Source organism: Mya arenaria, chromosome 16, assembly GCF_026914265.1.
Source record: "Mya arenaria isolate MELC-2E11 chromosome 16, ASM2691426v1".
In the NCBI taxonomy this organism is placed as follows: domain Eukaryota; kingdom Metazoa; phylum Mollusca; class Bivalvia; order Myida; family Myidae; genus Mya; species Mya arenaria.
Genome location: NC_069137.1, coordinates 16,268,906 through 16,285,665, shown reverse-complemented (window position 1 = coordinate 16,285,665; position 16,760 = coordinate 16,268,906). Strand labels below are relative to the sequence as shown.

Genomic DNA, 16,760 nt, shown 5'->3' with positions numbered 1-16,760 from the left:
GGGTTTTCCTTATTGACGGCAGTTTGTTAAATGCAATACATATAGGATCTGACACGAAATGTAATTTATTATGAGATTTTATTAAACGAGTTTATGAAATTCGTTAGTAAGCGAGCCTCTGGCGAGCTTACTTACAACTTTCATGGACGAGTATAATAAAATTATTGTATAAAATGACAACGAGGGTCAGATCTATTTATCACATGCTTTAAATGGTGTTTTTATTACCAGTTTAGTTCCACTTTCTGAACCGATTGCTTGACAGCTGAAGTACTCAGAAGGAGAATGCCAACGATGCGCCATATAAATAGTTCCAAATTAAAATGATAAAAGTAACTAGCAGTTATCAATTTTTAATTCTGAAAAAGCGCTTAACTAGTCACGAATATAAGAATTTATAGTAAAATATCCAACAACATAAATAACGAACAATTTTGACAAAAACAACAACAATTAGTACCCAATTTGATGACGTCACACTCTAGAGTACATGCATTTACGCGGTTTATGTGACCTACATCGGTCTGTCAAGTTTTACTGTTTTCAAGTTTTTCGCTGTCGCTTTCTACGATGATTTTGCAGCGTTTTCGTACAATCTTAGCGAACATTGAGTCACAACGTACAGATGATTACGGCGAAGCCTTACTCTGTATTGCATGGATGATGATGTTGAAAAAGTTCCACCAATAATGTTTCCAGAGAACCTGTTCTGGCTTCCGTAACTTTAATGTTGATACATTTTGTATTTATTTATTTTGATTTTTACTACACATTAACACGTCCCAAAGGGTATAAATACATAACGTGTTCGCTGAAGTTCTTGATCTACCAGAGAACATGATGTTCCAGCCGCTATGGGATGTGTAAGGAGATGTCTGTGCTGCGGAATTCGTATTTGTGTCTTCGGTAACCGACAGCAGATTAAACTGGGAAGCAGATGGCATTGATTGCATATTGTTTATGTTGGTCAAGATTGAAATGTTTGAAATGTTCTTTACAACTGCTTGAGGTGTTTGTCACTAATGTGGCTGTATTTTTTGACTGGCTGGATATTTCTGTGACCAATGATCTGCATTATCTGGTTGACGGAACATTGTTATCAGAAAGGTTTTGTACACGATGGTTTCTGGCACTATGATTCGTTAGCCATTTGTCTCCCGGACGTCTTACAGCTTCACTATTGAGGTATGTATTTGTTGGCGTTTAAACCATTTTGTTTACAAAAATGCGGAGGGATATCTAGGTTGCGTGTGATTAGTCTAACCAATAGAAATGTGTAAGATACAAATATTTGAAATGGGTATATAAACGGCTTGCTTAATAATATTGTTAGCACGTCGGACATTGCCAACTGTAATTTCTATGCACCCAGTCCGAAAAGCACACAAGTGGTATAATCACTGTGCTTATGGATAATCCATGTTATTAGTCAAATGTTTAAGTGGAGGACGCATACCATTTATTTTTCTAAGTTCTGGAATAAGATTTGCTAAAAGATCAGTTATATAATAGAAAGATCAAATTTCAACGCCATAATATCAGACTGAGTATATATATTTTGGAATATATATTCAGTTGGTGTTTGGTTATAAACAGAGTTTGAACGTTATTTAGGTTGAAACAGTGTGTATTTTTTCGAAAGAGTCGCAAGTCAATATGAAAACCATTTTGCAAAAGAATAGTTCGTAATATACAATCAAAATTGTGTGTCGCATCGAAATCACAAACGGAATATGATGAATCAGAAAAAGCACAAAATTGCAATATCAGATGAATCCTATTATATTGAAATCACAAACGAAGTCATGCCATGAATATCAAAAACACTTAAATGCAAAAATAGGGGAGTCTAATAATATTGCAATCACAAACGAATATGCCATGAGTATCAAAATCACTTAAATGAAAAAATACGGGAGTGGATTTAATATTGCAATCACAAACGAATATGCCATGAATATCACAATCACTTAAATGCAAAAATAGGGGAGTCTAATAATATTGCAATCACGAACGAATATGCCATGAATAACAAAATCGCTTAAATACAAAAATAGGGGAGTTTAATAATATTGCAATCACAAACGAATGTGTCATGAATATCAAACTCACTTAAATGCCAAAATAGGTGAGTCTTATAATATTGCCGTGAATCACAAACAAATATACCATGAACATCAGAATCACTTAAAAGCAAAACTAAGGGAATCTTATAATATGGCAATCACAAACGAAACTTCCATGACTATCAAAATCACCTAATTGCAAAAATAGGGGAGTCTAATAATATGGCACAAATGAATATGCAATGAATAGCGAGACAAATACACACACACACAACTGAGTTTACTTCCTTAAATAAGAACGTTTTTCGGAATTTTACAATTATTGCTGGACATGTCTGTGTTTTTGTAATTCATTTTATAATGATGGCACTTGTTTAGTCAGAACGAATGCGGGTCAAAAAGGACCACTTCCAGAAAGGCCCAGTACCAGAAAGGCCCGGTCCAGAAAGGCCCAGTTTGATCTGTCTTATCTTCGATAACTATTGTTATCGTCGTCGGAGTTTTCTTCCACTGGCATCTGCAATGATTTTTTTTTGAACTTCTTCAGAGATTGCTAAATTATTCACCATATATCCCTACATATAATTATATATCTTATTTCAGTTCTTTCCCAACAGTCATACGCTAAATATTTAACTCACCGTCCGTTTTAGCGTCGGCATGTCGGCATCTTCATCTTCATCCGTAGTGGATGGCTGCAGACACGGACGGCACACAAACGTCAACCCCACCTATTTCTTTGTCGCCTCCCGATACGCAGCAAGGGAAATTCCTGAATAAAACATTTTCGTGAATTGAAAACACGAGATTAAAATACATTATCAAAATTGCTATTTTCTTAAACATGTTGTTTTGTGTATTACTTACCACATATCTCCAATGTGACATGCCAAATACCATTCAGTCAAATATTAACACCTTTACTGAAATGGGTGAAATGCGTGTCAATGGACCCTATGGCATACATGTCATAGGGACTTAAAAAACACCTAATAAACAATATCAAATACAGGACTGTGTATTATTTATCTACATTACATACGTCTTTTTCATGAAATATCTACATTGAAGTGAATAGTGATTTTTTTGCATGGTTCATAAATACATCAGATAACGCAATATACTTGTTCAGCTATACCTGGGAGTAAGATTAATGTCCCAGGCTATACATATATTGGCAATTTATAAACGTCGCGTTTTGGTGTATTAATAAATTAATAAATTTGTTTTTTTATTACAAGACTAAAGACTGAACACAACAACGACTAAACAAGACTGTTGGTGCCATGGTTGTATACTGTTAAAGCCTATTCATTCAGCTTTTTACTGCAATATTCTTACGTCCAATATAAAAGTACTTAGCTTACTTAAACAGGAAAATTGATCCACCACTTCTCAAATTCATCATCAACTGTCCATCAGGTTTTATAATATGTTTTATCTCAAAAGTCTTACCTGTTCCGCAAATGCGGTGTTGCCAGCGATAGCAGGTATCACATTCCACAGCATTAAAGACAAACACCGCTAATCCTATCAAAGTACAACACCCTCAAACACAATACAGACCTGTGTTTCCTTTGATTTAAAAGTAGGCCTTTTTGGACCAGGCCTTTCTGGACCGGGCGTTTCTGGTACTGGGCTTTTTAGCATGTTGCAAAGAAGATGTGTTTGTATTAAGGATATATTGTCTTCATACGGTAAGTGTCAGGTTAGAGGCTAATTATGTGCCTCTTGTCGTGTCTGGTATTTTTAGAACAATAAAATCTTTTTCTTTTTTTTCGACCTGAAAATATGCCGATATCTGCAAAGTATATAACGTGACTTAACCATACTGGGTCTTCGTTATAAAGAAATCATGGTAGAATCATGCATTTGGACACAAATATTAGAAATGTTCGATGCAATTTTATCAAGTTTCACTTGAGACGGTCCTTGACTTTGCTGACATGGAGTCAATCTCATGAATATTTTGTAAATGTATTGCTTCTAAAGTCCACTTTTTTCACATAAGTTTATGATTGGTACATCATTGGTTTGTGTACAAATGTCACGTAACGTAGTTACGTATAAACACTTTAAAGTGTCACGTAACATAAAAGTTACGTATGAAACACTTTAAAGTAATAACAAAAATCAATAGTAGAATTCAAAGTTTATTTGTAACAAAAAGCAAATACTTCATCATGGTGATCAAATGTAGATTTACTTAGATGCTGACAGTTCGTGATAGCCGTTGGCTATTAGACCAATTAGCTTGACAGTTCATGACTGTATAATACATCTTTTTGTATATAACAAGAAATTAAATATGCACACCTGTCACAAACTAGACGAAATCAGCAGTATATATGAAAGCATGTTACTCAGTTAGTAGAGGTTAGGTTTTGGGCATGAACTAGACATATAGCCCGTATGATACTTAAGAAGGTACATAACAAAATAAAGACTTAGAACACTTGAACAGTTGTTGGTTGTTTACTGAACGAACTATCACGAAAGTTAAGTGAGCGTTGGCATTACGCGACACATTCCTTCTCGGACGAAATCATGATGATTATTGTTACTGTTTTATAAGTTAAATAATCAATAACACTTGCGCTCTTTTTATGCCAACTGAGGTTTTATATCATAATTTGTTCAGCCGTTGAAATAAAAAGGTTAATTTATTATCCTGCAAAAACTCGGTGAATCTACTACCATAGATAGTTGTGTGTCATCGTACCCAGAAAGTGTACTGATCTAACAAATCGGTCGGTTTCCATATAAAACATTGTATGAATGTGTGGATATGTCGTTCTCATATTATTCGTGCACTGGCCGAGGTTTTTGTAATTCCAGAGAGGATAAACATAATCTGGTGTATACCCACCGGAGAAACAAACGAAATATTACTCGTGAAAAAGTTAATTAAGCCGACATGTATATTTAAAAACGGGTCATTGCGTGTATATAATTTGAAAGTAAAATAAACATAGTATCACCCTTACAATCATTGTTGTAATGTAGAGTATTCGATGTGATAATAAGTATTATTTTTACAATTTATATTTATGGTATTATTAACAACTTTGTTTATCTATAGATTGTTCGTGATTATAAATAGTTTAGACAAACATTATAACAATATGCACAGCCGTATTTAGTTGCATAAAAAGTAAGGTGAGTATAACTTGAAATAAATATTTTTAGACAAACATTACTTGAAATAAATACTTCAGAGTTCTGTATTTGTTTAGTGACATTTTATGTTGTTTCAAGTTGTTATAATTATTTTTCATTGTTACGCCCAACTCCTAAGACATGTTTTAAATCTAGTTGTTGCATATAACAACCATGACAACATCTGCATATAAACGTACATACCTGTTATAGATATTCCGGTGTACTCTAAGTGAGATGTAAATTGTCCGTTATATGTATCCTGTAACACACAAACTAGTTTATATCATGCCTACTTTGAATAATTGACAGGAGGTGAGAACATCGCAAATTAGTTAGAATTCAATAATTGCTCAGTGTCATGTTTTCACTCTTACAAGTGTGATATCTCAAGTTCTGCCATTTGTCATGTGTTCACTTAGATATCGAAATACCTTTGTGTTATCATTTGATATGACAATACAACTAATATTATGACCCCTTCCCCCCCCCCCACGATATATATAACGGACAACATCTTACTTGGAGGTTCTTAGTATAATAAATCCTTGGCAACGCTTTCACACAATGTAATAACCTTAGGATGGAGTCTTCAGCTGGGACTGGTTATATTCTCCATCCTGGTTTGCCTGGTTACACAGCGTTCCAAAAAAATAACAACAAAAAATAAAAAACAAAGAACAACAACAACAGTTGGACACTTATATATACATGTATTACATAATTTTACTTCTTATTGAATATCGCTGTTATATTATAAATAAGAAAAAAAATCACTCAAAAAAAAATAAAAAAAAAATAAATAAATAATAATAATATTATAAAATCCATGCAAACGCACTGAGGGCATAGTCCTCAGTGCAAACCACCATATACCGCCCCCATCCCTGATGGGGGTGGTTTAGGAAACTAACTAGTGAGAAATCCGTCATTTAAAAAAGAAGAAGAAGAATTTCACGCTAGCTAGTTGTTATAATGCCAAGGATACGTTGTATATAAACACTTATTATTGTAAACAATTTTAAAATTTAGACATCTTGTATCTTCATTAAAATGTAGGCTGAGCCTAAAATGTTTGAGTAGTATTTTTTTTTTTAGTAGAATTTCTATTTATGTATTTGAAGTGTTCGATTTTAATTCGTATGTGATAGATTCTTAAGTCATTATTTAAATATTGAATTTTTAACCAGATATTTTTACATAATGTGTAGGAAAACTTATATATATAAATACAGTCCAAAGCACCCACGCTACGATTATGAACGAGATGTTATTAAAATGTGTAGACATACTGTAAAACGTAGCGTGCTCGCCGAATGGGTATAACCCGATGGCGAGGGTAAATGAGCTCACCACCCCCCACCCCCCTCCCCTTAGATATTGACCGAATATTTATTCCTGGTATGTGCTATTTTGTACAGGTTTTGTCAGGGTTGTTATATGCAACAACTAAATTTAAAAAAGGGTTAGATAGTTTTACCTTACCTTAAGTTTTATGCAACTAAATATTGTTGTGCAAAATGTTATCCTATTATACATGTATGTTTGTCAGAAACTATTTGTATTCTCGAACAATCTATAGATAAACATGGAGTAATGATAATACCCAATATATAAAATAACACTCATAATCACATCGAATACTCTACAAACAACAACGATAATAAGGGCATTACTATTTACTTTCAACTTACGCGCTCGATGACCGTTTTTTTTAAATATATACATGTCTGATTAGATAACTTTTTCAAGAGTTATTTTTTCGTTTGTTTATTCGGTGATTTCAACTAATGCACTGGTATATACCAGATTATGTTTATCCTTTCTGGAATACAAATACAATTTTGAGACATAAATCCTAGTAAGGTTTCCCAATCATGGTTGGAATATATGATATGTATCCATGGGAAGTAATCGCTGCGATTATTATCCAACACACAGCTAAAAAGTGTTGACTGTTTCATGTATTCATAAAATCGTTGTCTGTTACCGTGCAATGGTGGAGTGTGTCATTTCATCATTTTAAAAGGTTATTCGAAGTTATTTATCAGTAAGCTGATAAAGTTTGGGTATGTATAATATTTTGAGCAATTTGTGGTGTTGTTTGATCGGTTGTTTTGTGCTTGTCTTCGCTAAATTGTAAACAATCCGCCTGTCCACCGAAGTTTAAGCCTCAGTGTCCGAAAACTCTTTGTCGGTATTAAATAGTATTCAGAAATACCAATATATAACACTGCAGAGGCATGTCATTTAGTTATAATAAAAAACTTAATCTCACAAAACAATCAACATCATTGCCTTTTGATACCAAAGGTCTGAAGAAGAATTATATATATTTAGTTTTGATGATATTGACTGCCTTGTTGCAAACCAAGAAGAAATAAAAACATTGTATCATATCGATGTAGATCTACTGGTTGAGTTTCCGAACAGTTTTGATAGTATTTTAACGATATCTTTGCGAGTTTTGGTTTATAATGTTTGGTTCAAACCTCAGCCTTAGTCCAAATAATTTTACGTTGACGGATTTTTTTTTAAATTTTTGATATGGCAAATCCTTCACGTACAAATTGTTTAGTATCAAAAGTGGGTAGTTGTTCCGATCAGAAATAAAATAAAATGTAGTATCATATTGATATAGATCTATCGTTTTAACTGGTCTATCGCTGGGAATCAACATCGTGATAACATGTCTGAAATGGCTGACTTTTGGTTGTGTGACGTCAAATAACAATGTGGGACCAACTGCTAATTCGGATGAGTATTTACAGACATTACATTATAGATACCTAACCTTTTTGGTTATTTGAAAGTCATCTAAAAATATGTTGATCATTCAGACCACCATTTACCAAAACTGGCAAAAGTCACTGAAATCAGGTCTCTGGAATGGTGCCAGTCTCTGTTGGATTACAGCTGGTGTTGGCTTTTTTATGATTATCATACAAGTATGAAAGATAATTGTCAGCATTGAAATCTTATGAATGATCAATGAAAAGTGACATTATTTTAACAAAAAATGAAAATCTAATAGGCTGGTTCAAAAGATTGGATCAATTTAATCAGATAACGACAACCAGTATTATTTATTAATGTAATAAATTTGATTATTTTTATTATTCAATTCACAATAATTAACGGCTTGATTTCTTCATTTTCAACATCCTGTATAACCAATTTAACTGGATCAGATATAAGTGGATTTATCGACACCTGCTGATAAAATATTAAAGCATACATTTTTCCATTTATGTTTTTGTCTTAAAGCTGCACTCTCACAGATTGAACGATTTGAGAACTTTTTTTATTTTTTGTCAGTCTTGGAACAAGCCAATTTTTGGAAAAATCTACGGAAACAATTTAAATAAGACTGCTGACAAAAATTAGATTGCAGATTTTATATTTAAGTCCAAAAATAAATGTTTTATGCATTTTTCTTAAAATGTAAGTAATCGTTTAAACCATTAAACATTCAGTTTCGAACGGGAATATATATATGAAAATCTACAATCTGATTTTTTGTCAGCAATCTTTTATCATTGGTTCACAGATATTTATGCAAAAATTTGCTCTTTCCAAGACAAAAAATAAAAAAAGTTGTAAAAATGGTATATCAGTGAGAGTGCAGCTTTAAAGCTGCATACCGAAAGATTGAATATTTTAAAATATATATTTTTTTTATTCATGGAACGAGCCATTGTTTGCAAAAATTCATGGAAACTAGTTATATTAGACTGCTGACAAAAATTTAAAAAGCGGATTTTTATATTTAAGTTCAAAAATTGATTTTTATTTTTTTTTAATATCTTATAATAATAAATCGTGTTTTAAACCGCAAAATTGCTATTTCAACGACAAAAAAGAAATAAAAAATGTCAAAATGTTCAATCTGTGAGAGTGCAGCTTTTAAGTTGCACTCTCACAGACATACCATTTTTATAACTTTAAGTTTTTGTCTTGGAACGAACCAATTTTTGCAAAAATCCATGAAAACCAGTTACTGCTGACAAAAATTAGATCACAGATTTATAAATATAAGTTAAAAAATATATGTTTAATATATTTTTCTTAAACTGTTAGTAATGGTTTAAGCCATACAACATTTATTTTTTAACAGAAATATGAAAATCTGTGATCTGATTTTTGTTAGCAATCTTTTATCATTGGTCTGCAGATATTTATACCCAGACAAACGAAATTTGAAGGGGGTATATTGGAGTCATCCTGCTGTTGGTCAGTTTGTCGGTCAGTCCGTTGCAATTTACCTTGTCCGGAGCATAACTTAAAAACTACTGGATGGAATTGGATTAAACTTCATACAATGGTAGAGCATAATGAGAGTAAGTGCAGTATACAATAACCATAACTCTATTCTTGCTTATAACTGAGTTTTTGCCCTTTGTTAGTCTTTTTGTCCGGAGTATGACTTGAAAAGCACTGGATGGAATTCATTGGAACTTCATACAATGGTAAAGCACAATGAGAGGAAGTGTAGTGTTCAAGAACCATAACTCTACTTTAGCTAATTACTGAATTATTGCCCTTTATTTGTTTTTTACTGTCATTTTTTTCCAGACATTAACTTGCAAACTACTAGATGGAATTTTTTGAAACTTCATACATTGGTAAAGCACAATAAAAGGAAGTGCAGTGCACAAAAACCATAACCCTATTTAGCTAATTACAGAGTTATGGCCTTTAATACTTTTTTCTTGTCCCGAGCATAACTTGAAAACTATTGGATGGAATTTAATAAAGCTACATACAGTAATAGATCATAATGAGAGGAAGTGCAGTGTACAGAAAACGCAATTCTATTTCAGCTAATTACAGAGTTACTGCCCTTTGTTACTTTTTTTGTCCGGAGCATAACTTGAAAACTATTAGATGGAATTTAATAAAACTTCATACAGTGATATATCATAATGAGAGTGAGTGCAGTGTACATGAACCGCAATTATTTTTCAGCTAATTACAGAGTTACTGCCCTTTGTTACTTTTTCTTGTCCGGAACATAACTTGAAAACTATCGGATGGGATTTAATAAAACTTCATACAGTGATGGAACATAATGAGAGGGAGTGCAGTGTACAGGAACCGCAATTCTATTTCAGCCAATTACAGAGTTACTGCTCTTTGTTACTTTTTCTTGTCCGGAGCATAACTTGAAATCTACCGGATGAAATGTAATAAAACTTCATACAGAGATCATAATAAGAGGAAGTGCAGTGTATAGGATCTGCAATTATATTTCAGCCAATTACAGAGTTACTGCCCTTTGTTACTTTTTCTTGTCCGGAGCATAACTTGAAAACTATTGGATGGAATTTAATAAAACTTCATACAGTAATAGATCATAATGAAAGGAAGTGCAGTGTACAGGAACCGCAATTCTATTTTAGCCAATTACTGTGATTTTTTGTTTGTTAAACTTTTGTCCGCACAGTAACTTGAAAACTACGAGATGGAAATTCATAAAACTTCATATAATGATAAATCATAATGAGAGGCGACGTTCGGGGGTATTAATCACCTTCAGTGATAGCTCTAGTATTGTTATTGAAATGTGACCCATTTAAGTAAATAAGCCCAAGTAAATCAATTAACGACAAGAAAATAATGTTTACCGGGGTGTTTTAATGCTCTTTGTCCCGTTCAGTTCATTACGGTCATTTGATTTGTTCTTTCAATTATGTCGATTAAAGTGAACTTTTAATTGTTGTGCACTTACAAATATCAGTTGTGTTGGATGATTGTTAACGCATAATAAACCGCCACGACTTCAGTCATAAATAGTTTACGCTTGTTCTCACATGTGTTTTTATAGAGGCATCGTTCATTACTAATTAAAATTACGTTGCAGACCAATAAATTGTATCTGTTTTTTGACAAGATTGGTTGATATGTTCACAAAAAGTATTAGTTATTTTCTAATAGTTGCCCTTTCAGACGATTTTAATCCTCGATAGCACCACATATGATATATGTTTTGACGAGGTATGGCTTTGAGATTGCATTTTCCCGTCTATTATGCTAATTTTGCGACATGGACGTTAGTCAAGAATTTGTATGAGCATCGGACAATATTTCAATGCTGACTGTTTTATCTCGGAATTGTCACCATAACAATGTCAAAAAACCTGAAGAAGGATTTGTTTCAGGTTCAAAGACATGTATGCTGAGTCTAATATTTATTCAAAAAGCTAAATCAAACGCCATGCCATAAAGGCGACATGGACATTTGGCTACCCCTACTGTCATAAATCGGCAAAAATATACATTTTTCATAGTTTTAATAATTTTGATTTCTTTTTGTGGTTTCTGACTAGGACTCCTAAAAGTCAAAACAATAAGCTTTGAGAAAAACATATATAATTTTCCAGAATAAGATATCATAAATAGTGGCGACATCCAGATTAACATGGAATGAGTGTAAACATGCAATGGATTGTGAGTTATTATTATAAAGTAGTGTTGGGAATCGAACAGAAAATTAACAATCGATAATCGGTTTATGAAACCGAGCAATGATCAATTATTAGTCGATATAGTCATTGTTTAATTATCTTTGGTCATCATATTTAAGGCATACGGACACAGTACATGCACCAGTTCTAAGCACCAATGTTCCCTTACAATATTGTTTGTACATTTCTTTGTATTAATTACATTATTTATTCCGAACGCTACTATCTTTAAGTGTTTACAAGTTACTATTACAGAACATGAGGCCACAGGTTCTAATTTTTGTCTTACAAATTTTAGTTTTGTATACATGTGTTAAATAAACAAAAAGAAAGATATTAAATTCTTTTTAATAATCCGCCAGTAACAGTTGGATATTCTATATGTTTAACAAGAACAATTTCTTTCAGACAACTTAGAAAACATCATTCTTACATGGTAAGAAATGAGCGGTAACATATTTTAAAAATCACTTTTAAACCACAAACATGAGAAGTTGAGAACAAATCCTTTAGCAGTTAATTTGCAAAGAAATTTGTAATAAGGTACTGTATTGACATACTGACTTGATAAGAATATGTGACTAGATAACTTAACATAGTAACACCTTAATATTTTAACATTAACTAGCATAAACCAGAAAAAGAAAATTAGTCGGAAGCGGTTACGTCACTTGTTTCTATAATCGATTGTTCAAATTGTCGCCGGCGTAGGCCTTTCCGATCAATTGTCGATTATAATTGATCATCGGCACAACACTATTTTAAGGTGGTTTAAAAAAGGTACATATTATAGTTTTATTAGCCAGTATTTTGTCCGCTCACTAATTGAAGGAGCTTTTTTCAATCTTTACCAAATTTGGTCAGAATGTGTATAAGCATAATAAAGTGGTCAATGTCGATAACAGCTCATATCGATGTTCTCAGTCAGGAGAATTATTAACTGTTCTCTTAAATAATATTCTCGGACACGGGCGATACCAAATTTTTTTTTCGAGCGTTATCGCCCTTGATTTAAAGAAATTAACTTTAACCGTTCTTGACCAAAAGCATTTGAAGCTTATGTTCAGTCATCACCAAATTTAGTAAGTATGCGTGGATAAACGAGCTTTGACAATACCGATAACCAGCCATTTTGGTGAAGGTTTATTTAAGAATTGCCGCCCTTTAATTATAGAACTAACCTAAAATTGGTCTTATCCGCTCTAATATTCAGAATCCACTTTCAAATAATCACCAAATGTGGGCATAATTTGTAAGGGAATAATATCGCGGTCGAGTTTAATGACCAGTCGTATGTTTTGAGATCGGTCGCCCTTTAATACTATAATTTTTTCTTATGAATGACAGTTATATTTCTGCCATGTCCATCATATTGAGTACATTGTATATATTTGTGTTCATCAGCACTTATAAAGTTTTTCTAAATTTTCCCCTTAGAATGGAAAAAAGAGGCGGGGCATGTCCTTTAATGTTTAAAAGAGTTTAATAACATTGAATTGATATAAACATTTGATGTTAACTAAGGTGTCTGACTAACAAGCTATAAGGCAACACCAAATTGTGGACAGTGTCCAAAAATGTTAGTGTCAACCCCTGTCGTATGCATGCTACTTAAGATACAAGCATTCTCTTCCAACACATTATCATTTTAATTTGTTTTCAACACGATTTTGAGTGTACTACATACATGTATTTCTTATATTTTCAGATACACATGGATTCATACACAACAGAAAAGACAATCACGTTGGAAGTCTGTGGTGTTGATTTGTCTCGGAAATCAGAAATAAAGCATCACCCGATAAGGCATACAGTAGAGGAGACTTACACATGTGGGATTTGTAATGCTGTTTTTTCACAAAAAAGTAATTTACTTACCCATATGGTAACACACACAATACAGAAGCCCTACAAGTGCGAGATATGTGATGCTACTTTTGCACAGAAGGGGAATTTAAAAGCACATAAAAAAATCCACACAGGAGAGAAGCCATACAAATGTGAGATTTGTGATGCTGCTTTCACCCAGAAGAGTGGGTTACAGTCACATGTAAGAAAGCACACAGGCGAGAAGCCATACAAGTGTGAGTTATGTGATGCTGCTTTTTCCCAGAACAGTGGGCTACAGGTACATATAAGAAAACACATAGGAGAGAAGCCATTCAAGTGTGAGTTATGTGATGCTGCCTTTTTCCAGAAGAGTAGGTTACAGGTACATATAAGAAAACACATAGGAGAGAAGCCATACAAGTGTGAGACATGTGATGCTGCTTTCTTGCAGAAGACTGGGTTACAGGTACATATAAGAAAACACATAGGAGAGAAGCCATATAAGTGTGAGGTATGTGATGCTGCTTTCACCCAGAAGAGTGGGTTACAGGTACATATAAGAAAACACATAGGAGAGAAGCCATATAAGTGTGAGTTATGTGATGTTGCTTTCTCCCAGAAAAATGGGTTACAGGTACATATAAGAAAACACATAGGAGAGAAGCCATATAAGTGTGGGATATGTGATGCTGCTTTCACCCAGAAGAGTGGGTTACAGTCACATATAAGAAAGCACACAGGCGAGAAGCCATACAAGTGTGAGATATGTGATGCTGCTTTTTCCCAGAAAAATGGGTTACATTCACATTTAAGAATACACACTGGAGAGAAGCCATACAAGTGTGAGTTATGTGATGCTGCTTTCACCCAGAAGAATGGTTTACAGTCACATGTAAGAAAGCACACAGGCGAGAAGCCCTACAAGTGCGAGATATGTGATGCTACTTTTGCACGGAAGGGGAATTTAAAAGCACATAATAGAATCCACACAGGAGAAAAGCCATACAAATGTGAGTTTTGTGATGCTGCTTTCACCCAGAAGAGTGGGTTACAAGTACATATAAGAAAACACATAGGAAAGAAGCCATATTAATGTGAGTTATGTGATGCTGCTTTCTCCCAGAAAAATGGGTTACAGGTACATATAAGAAAGCACATAGGAGAGAAGCCATATACGTGTGGGATATGTGAAACTGCTTTCACCCAGAAGAGTGGGTTACAGTCACATGTAAGAAAGCACACAGGCGAGAAGCCATACAAGTGTGAGATATTTGATGCTGCTTTCTCCCAGAAAAATGGGTTACATTCACATTTAAGAATACACACTGGAGAGAAGCCATACAAATGTGTGTTTTGTGATGCTGCTTTCACCCAGAAGAGTGGGTTACATTCACATTTAAAAATACACACTGGAGAGAAGCCACACAAGTGTGAGTTATGTGATGCTGCTTTCACCCAGAAGAGTGGGTTACAGTCACATGTAAGAAAGCACACAGGCGAGAAGCCATACAAGTGTGAGTTATGTGATACTGCCTTTTCAAAGAACAGTGGTATACAGGTACATAAAAGAAAACACATAGGAGAGAATCCATATAAGTGTGGGATATGTGATGCTGACTTTTCTCGGAAAAATCAGTTACAAACACATATGATATTCCACACAAGAAGTCATACAAGTACAAACAAATGCGATACAGATTATTTGATGCTAAGCATGTAAGGTATTAAGGACTAAATGTTCTCTGAAATGCTAATGCATACATGTCCGAAGAAAAGTTGGATATACATGTCTTGCTGATACCAATCATGCAACTGATGAAAATTACACACGATAATGCATACAGTTGGGAAGCCATGCATGTTTGTATCTGTGATGCTTGTTCCTCTTAATAAGGTATTTTACAAAAACATATACATTTAAGATGCCTCATACATGTGTGACCTATGTGATGTTGCTTCCTTAGAAAAGTTTGTTTACGGAAACATTAAGAAAACACACAGTAGATATTATATTTCAGTGTAAAAGATGTTGTGATGATTGTTTCTAAGTAAACTACCACGTCAAAGGTCTCTCTGAAACGCCAACATATTTATATATATATATAAGAGACACATGTGAAGCTGCAATTCACTGAATCCTACCCAGGGCATATGTGCAGAAGATCGGATATATTTGTGTGATTCATAATATTGTTATTCAGGTTTATTCCTAACTGTAACGGTGGAGCTTTTATATGTTTCATCGTTTCTTACTTCCATATATATGCGTCTTAAAATACTTAGATATACATGTATAACAATGTTTTGCAGTTTTAATTGACCCAAGCATTACATGCTTTACCATTGCTAAACAATGCGCTGCTGATTGAATTTGCCCCAAACAATTTTACATCTAGTGATACAATGTATCTACACGTATATATATATATATATATATATATATATATATATATATATATATATAATGTGTGTGTGTTTGCTGGTTTTACTTGTGTTATATATAATATTGTATTTCAAATGAAATCCAAACTGTTACTACGGTTCTTTTATATGTTTTATCGTTTATAATCGTATTATGTAGTTGAATTTTTCTGGTAAAATGCATTTTAAACCTTTCGCTGTAAATTGCGCGAACTACATGTACATATAGATTCATGCATTTGTCACTTCATGTAAAAACTATTTTTGATATATTCATCTTGTGTTATTCTAGTTGGAGTTTTAACTCTTTATTTCACCCGGAACATTGTAAAGGTTGAATGTATGTTTTAATCTTGTCAGACAAATATCAGTAATACCGTATTTATTTAGGTTAATCGCTGAGTCATTCATATAATCGCGAAATCCTTGTACAAATGCGTTACTATCTATAGTAACATATGTATTAAGGTAACATAATTCCTTTTTAACCCTTAATACAAATTATGGTCCTTTTTTTAAAAAACAACAACTTTATTTCTTTTGAAATGCAGATTTTTAGCTCGACTATTCGAAGAATAAGGAGGGCTATTCTACAGCGTCGGCGTCCGGTTAAAATATTAGGGCAAGTTGGGATTTTCACTTATTAGTCCAATACCCTTCATTTAATTGACTTAATACTTCACCCAGTTGGCCATCACATAATGAGGTTAGATAACTCCCCTTTATACAAAGTATGACCCCTGATTGACTATGGAACTTCGGTTAAAATTTGACGGCAGGTTGGGATATTTTTTAATAACGTCTATACCATTCGTCC

At 33.5% G+C, this 16,760-nt stretch overlaps 1 pseudogene; it reads left to right on the top strand.

The window, feature by feature from the left end:
- The first annotated feature begins 7,232 nt into the window (after nucleotides 1-7,232).
- On the top strand, nucleotides 7,233-15,892 carry LOC128221971 (zinc finger protein 845-like; annotated as a pseudogene).
- The last annotated feature ends 868 nt before the right edge of the window (nucleotides 15,893-16,760 follow it).